The sequence below is a fragment of the Lactuca sativa genome, chromosome 1, assembly GCF_002870075.4.
Source record: "Lactuca sativa cultivar Salinas chromosome 1, Lsat_Salinas_v11, whole genome shotgun sequence".
Classification (NCBI taxonomy): Eukaryota; Viridiplantae; Streptophyta; class Magnoliopsida; order Asterales; family Asteraceae; genus Lactuca; species Lactuca sativa.
In genome coordinates this window covers 23,095,471-23,102,010 of record NC_056623.2, presented here as the reverse complement: position 1 = coordinate 23,102,010, position 6,540 = coordinate 23,095,471, and positions in this window count along the sequence as shown.

Genomic DNA, 6,540 nt, shown 5'->3' with positions numbered 1-6,540 from the left:
AATATGCTATTATAACTTGTAAATCATTCATATGAACTCCATTTTGACGTTCTTTATATCCAAACGTAGGTAAAAATAAGATCTAAAACTTTCATTTAGACTCTGTCGGCTAATTCTCGACCAATCTTAAATTTAACACTAGGAGGAGATTATACTGTTAAATGTCCGTGTAAAATTCATAACTTCTACATACGGACTCCATTTTCATCTTTCTTTTTACCGTTGAGTTCCTATTAATGATATCTTCAAATCTCATTTAGGTCGCATAGGCTAAAAACCGCTCGAACTAAAATTCGTGTTTCGGGTCGTGCACTGCTATGCCAAATGTTAGAAAATTCATAACTTCCTCGTACGAAGTCAGATTTAGGCGTTCTTTTTATGGACGCTCTCAGTTTAACAGATTCTATGACTTTTGTTTAGATTACTAAGGCTAAAAAGTCCTCTATCGTAAATTCACTATTTACGTCTCATGATGCCGTGTCGGTTTTGCTGAAAAACTTCGACGGACCATAACTTCTTCGTTATAACTCGGATTTCGGCATTCTTTATGTGTACGGAACCCTTGAGACATATTCTACAACTGGGTTAAGATTATTTATTCTAAATAATCTTTTGTCGAAAAGTCATTTTTGACCCATATTATCTCTAAATTAACTAGCCCGGATCTGCGGGAATTACATGAAAAGTCATAAAGTTGGAAACTTTATCACTCTTAGTGACATTTTGGTCTTGGATATGCAATTTGACGCATTAAGTCGAAATATTAAGCTCCTATTGTGAAAATAGAAGTTTTGTGAGTACGTCGTGCGTACCTATGTGTACGCCGAGCATACTCGGTTAACCCTCCGATCATAATCAAGATAGAGTACGTCCCGCATACGTGCTCTGGGTCGACCCGGATGATTTGACTCAACTGGGTTGACTCAGTTGACTTCTTAGTTTTGACCAAGTTTGACTTGAGGGTATTTTGGGTATTTTGGATTGTGTTTGAGAATTAGTCATTTGAATCGAAAGGTGTCGGTTAGAGTTGAGATTCGGAGTCGGGACCTCATCAGCTATTGTTCAGATTGAAAGGCGAGTCTTCCTCACTGCACTTACAGGTTGAAAGCACCGAGTCGGGCCAGTGGATTGGATATCCTGTTATATGATAGTATGTTATTTATGTCGTAGAATTGGATAGATCGGTATGATGCTAGCATGCAGTAGTATCTGTAGATATGTCTGCAAGTCTGTTAACTAATTATATGATTATCTGTTTTTAGATATATATTATTTGTTATATGCATGTCGAAATGGTATGGTGGGGTTGAGATTGTACTGCTTTGTGTTGTAAGTCAACAAACCGAGGCATTCCAACCATAAGGTTGTGGGCCGGGGCATTCCAACCGGAAGGTTGTGGGTCAGGGGTAATCTAACCACGATGGTTGTGGACCTGTTATGTATTGGGCATTCCAACCGTAAGGTTGATGGTTGGGGTATTCCAACTGTAAGGTTGTGGGTCGGGGGTAATCCAACCAGGAAGGTTGTGGAGCCGTTATCTACTTGCTTGATATGTTGTATGTAGTGGTACTTTGGGGGAACTCACTAAGCTTTGGCTTGCAGTTTTAGTTTATTGTTTTAGGTACTTCTGATGATCGCGGGAAGGCGAAGGCGTAACCGTACACATCCTCTATTTTATAGCCTTATGATTTTGGGATACTCTGGTATTGATAAACAATTTGGAAAGAATGATTTTGTAAACGTTTTTTATTATGGGTTGTTTAATTTAAAAGTTTCAATTTGTTGTGATTTTTGGGTCATTACACATAAAACTGTAAGCACAAAACTTAGTGAATTCCCCAAGATACCACATATCATACATACAGTGGGCCCAAACCTAGTGGTATATTTCAACCCATGTGAATGCTATTATCCAAACATAATCTTATAATCACTTCCATTGCTACAACCCAAATGCAGTCTTTCCTACCATAATCCAACCATGGTATTTCATGAAAGTCATAAAGACAAACATACATATAATGGCACCTAATGTGAATGTTATGATCTAACCATGGTTTTCATGCAAAAGTCATAAAGTCAATCTAGCATACTACATAGTCCACCGAGAAGACTCATATGAACTACTCAACAAAATCTCAACAGCTACCTCATCAACAAAACAGCTAACCCAAGCTACCTACTGTCAACCCGAGACCATTCCTTAGCAAAATACTCAGTTCGGCCAAAGTCGGATCAAAAGTCAAACTGGTCAAAAAGTCAACAACCAAAGTCAACTCAACGGGTGAAATGATGGAAGTTGAGGTAATTACTTTTTACCCCTTGAGTGAATTTTTCTTTGATAAAAGGCCCTACGTACGTTGGGCATACATAGACGTATGCTTAGCATACTAGGGGAAAGCTAGTTGCAGGCATCAACCACGTACGTGGGGTGTACCAAGCAGTATGCGGACGTACATGGCTCAGGACTAAAACCCTAATTTTAGGGCAAGACCCCTATTTAAACACTTTTATGTTGCTTGGACCTTACCCTAGTCAGCCCACATACTCTATTATCGTCGTAAAATCCATAGATTCTCTTAAGAGTGTAGTTCTTGAGCTTAAAAGTGTTTTGGTGGCAATTTTTAGTGGGTTTCAAGTAGAAGAAGGTGGTGATCAAGAATTGGATGTTATTGAGCTTCTAGATCCTGCATCTAGTTCATCTTGAAGAAATTCTAGAGGTAAAAAGTCTTAACCTTGTCATCGCTTTTGCTAGTTGGAGTTAAGGTTTTGTTATGAAGTCCATTTTTGGTTCATTGACTCTCTCTTGTGAGTTAAGCAATTCCAGAGACTAGGAATGTTAGATCTAAGCTCCTTGAGCATGCTTGATGCATAAAGATGCCATCTTGAAGGTTGTATTGAGATCTTGCATGAGTTTAAGGTCTCAAAAGTGGTCTTAATGGGAAAAATTAAGTATTGGGATCCATGTGGCATGCAAGGGCATAAAGTTGCCAACTTTATGCCCTAGGAAATCTTAACATACTCATATCTGAAGTTAGACGTTGATATCTTAAGCATTAAGCACTTAATGGACTTTTTGTGCATTGACTATTTGTATGCCAGGCGTAAGGTTGCGTACGCCGCGCGTACGACCAAAGGGTTGAGTACGCTAAGCGTATTGATGTAGTATGTTGGGTGTACGCACCACATATGAGTTGGGCTTCATTGGGCTTGTAAGCTTATTAGGCACTATTCAGCCTTGGGCCTGGTCCCATTCAGAGTTATTGGACTTTTGTTCTAGTATGGGGCATTGATGTCATGATTAGAGCTTATTAGGCCATGTAGCCCATTGTCGTTTGGACTTTGATCTTAGGCCCATTAATGAAGGATAGATATTTAGGCCTTAATAGAGGGACTTAGACTGAGATGTTGGGCCTTTGTCTAAGTTGTGGCTTAATTTTAATTAGGGTTGTTTGTATATTTGTTCAGTGTGAGATTTTTGGCTATTAGTTGGGAAGCTTTTGTGTTCACCAGACTGAGGTGAGTCTTCTCACTATACCAATGGGTCGAAGGCACCAACACCGACCCATTACTTGATATGAGATTTCTATAGTTGAATATGCAATGGTTTGTTATTTGGTATGTAATGATTTACGTGAATACCATGGGGGAGCCCATGTCACTTGGTAAGACCACGAGGGGGAGCCCATGACCCTTGGGTATAAGACCATGGGGGTAGCCCATGACATCCCGATTGAAGACCATGGAGGGAGTCCATGGCAGATTTATGTGTATATGTGCATGAGATTATATGATTATGTGTTTTGTGTATTTTGGGAAAATCACTAAGCATGTGCTTATAGTTTTGTTGGGTGTTTCAGGTACTTCTGGTTCTAAGGGCAAGGGCCCGTGTAACGCCCGTAGATCCGGGCTAGTCAATTTAGAGACGATAAGCATCAAAAATAACTTTTTGATGGAAGATTATTTAGAACGAGTAATCTTAAATAAGTTGTAGCATATGTTACAAGGATTTCGTGCATATAAAGAACGTCGAAATCCGAGTTATAACGAAGAAGTTATGACCCGTCGAAGTTTCGCGACAGAACCGACACGACGCTGAACAACGTAAAAAGTGAATTTACGTTAGAGAAATATTTAGCCTTAGAGATCTAAACAAAAATAGTAGAATACGTTAAACCGAAAGCGTGAACAAAAAGAACGCCCAAATCTGACTTCGTATGAGGAAGTTATGATTTTTCCGAAGTTTCGACTTAGCAGTATGCAGCCTGAATCCTCGATTTGAGATCGAGTGATTTTTAGCCGAAACAATCTAAATGAGAATCGAAGATCTCATCGATAGTAGTGAAAAGATAAGAAGTGTTGGAATAGTGTCTAAGGCTGTAACTATATCCGGTTGTGCATGGTCCTTTTGGGTTGCCTTCACCATAGCAACTTGATAGGATGATTTATTAAGAGAGAATAAATATTATTAATATATTATGAGAATAATACAATGAATAATATATTTGTTATTTGATTAATATAAGTCTTAGAATTAATTTGGTGACTTAAAGAGATTAATTAAATAAAGGGGTATAAACTGTCAATTGTTTGATAGTTAAGCTTTAGACTGTAAATCCATTTGGATATGGTATGGACGAATTCTAAGAGGTTTAGGATAGCTAAAATCGTCCATATGCTTATCTAGGAATGGATTTGGATAGCCTTAAGAGAAGATTATCCAATTAGGGTTTAGGTTGTAACCCTTAAGGAGTCTACAAGTATGAATAGACCCTATGGCTGATGGAATTCGACACTTGACCTAAAGTAAGGAACCTCTGGTCGAAATTCCTCCCCTCTCCTCTCTCCCAAATCATCCTCCTTGCTTTGGTGTTTGTAAGCCATTAGAGGAGTGACATTTGTGACTCTAGAAGCTCCAAGACCTCAAGATCAACAAGGAACTCAGAGGTATGATTCTAGATCTGTTTCAATGTTCTTATTTAACCTAATTAGTAATTAGAAGTCTTGGATTCAAAGCATGTTTATTAGAAAGCCTAGATCCAAGCATTAGGGTTTTGCATGCGCACATAGGAAAGTTCTTATGGCTAAAACACATCAGTGGTATCAGAGCCTAGCTTGGTTTTCTGTAAATTGTTGCTTGATTAACTGAAACAAACCTGCAAAATTCGATTTTTAGTTTCTGAGTCATGGACTCGGCGAGTCTCAAAGTGGACTCGGCGAGTAGGCCTGACTCGGCGAGTCCCTTTGTGCACTCGGCGAGTCCAGGCGTCAGGAATGGCCAGATTCGGGATTTCTTTGTGTTTATCTTATCTTAATTTACCATAAACTAATTAGATCAATATTAATTCGTTTTTCTGATAAATATAACTATTATCTTGATCTAGTTAAAGGTAATTATCAACTAATTAAATATTTAATTTCCTTATATGATAATTAATTAATTATTTTGATTATTTTGGTAATTATCTTAAAAAGAAATCTTGAATAAATCAAATATAGATAATTAGGATATTAATTGTTAATTGGAATTATTTGTTATTTGATCCTCCATGTTTTAAATGTTTAAAACCTACCCTCTTGTTTTGAAATTTACTTTTGTGATTAAAAGTTTTAATTTAGACAACTTAAATTTCAAACCCTAGATTTTAAAAGTTTTAAAATACAACCCTATACTAATATGATATTACTAGAATAATATATATATATGTATAACTAAATGCTAGTCTTACCGTTAGTAGGCCTCATTCACGAAGCCGATCTATAAGGTGGGTATAAGGTTGTGTCCTATAAAATGGCGCTTAATGGGTGTACACTCACACCTACCGCTTGCTTGATTGGTGGAGGGTCGTTAGCCGAACGGGTAGGATAGGGCAACCTCATCCTCTCATTAAAAGTATAATAAGAAATATAAAGTAACTACACATTTTATTAAAAAAATTTCCCAATCCTAGTTACTTTAGGAAAAGTGAATTGATGCAATCCCATGAAATTACACTTTGCACCTTGCTAAGATGTTAGTGGAGCGCGTGTGGTTTACCGGCACACTAATTGGTTCTAAGCGAAGGTGGCAAAGGGTGATTCGTTGTTTATCATAGTTCGATGGAGCGTGTGTGGTTTACCGGCACATCGAATAGGTGATTGTTACAATGAAGGCGCCATGTGAATTTGCATGGTAATTCACACCCGCTTTGTGATCCTCGGCATCCCAGTCACAAACAAGAGGGGCATATCGAGATTTAAACATGCCATTGAATAGTTTCAATGAATCTCATCCGAACCTAGGAATTCTCAAAAACACTTAGGACTAATAGTTTAAGTTTCGTGATGGAGAATTAGTGAATCGTCATTCACTTACCTTCAATTTATTTGCATGTTAGATTACGGCATCCCTTTTCTAGTATGTAAATGTTATTGTTGGATCCTAGCCCTAATTTTCTTATTGGGTGATAATTAGGGATTCTTATTCTAATCTATCTTTGTCCTTTTCTAATCGTAGATGTCGAACGCAAACAACGCTGCTGCTAGTTCTTTCACATTGAT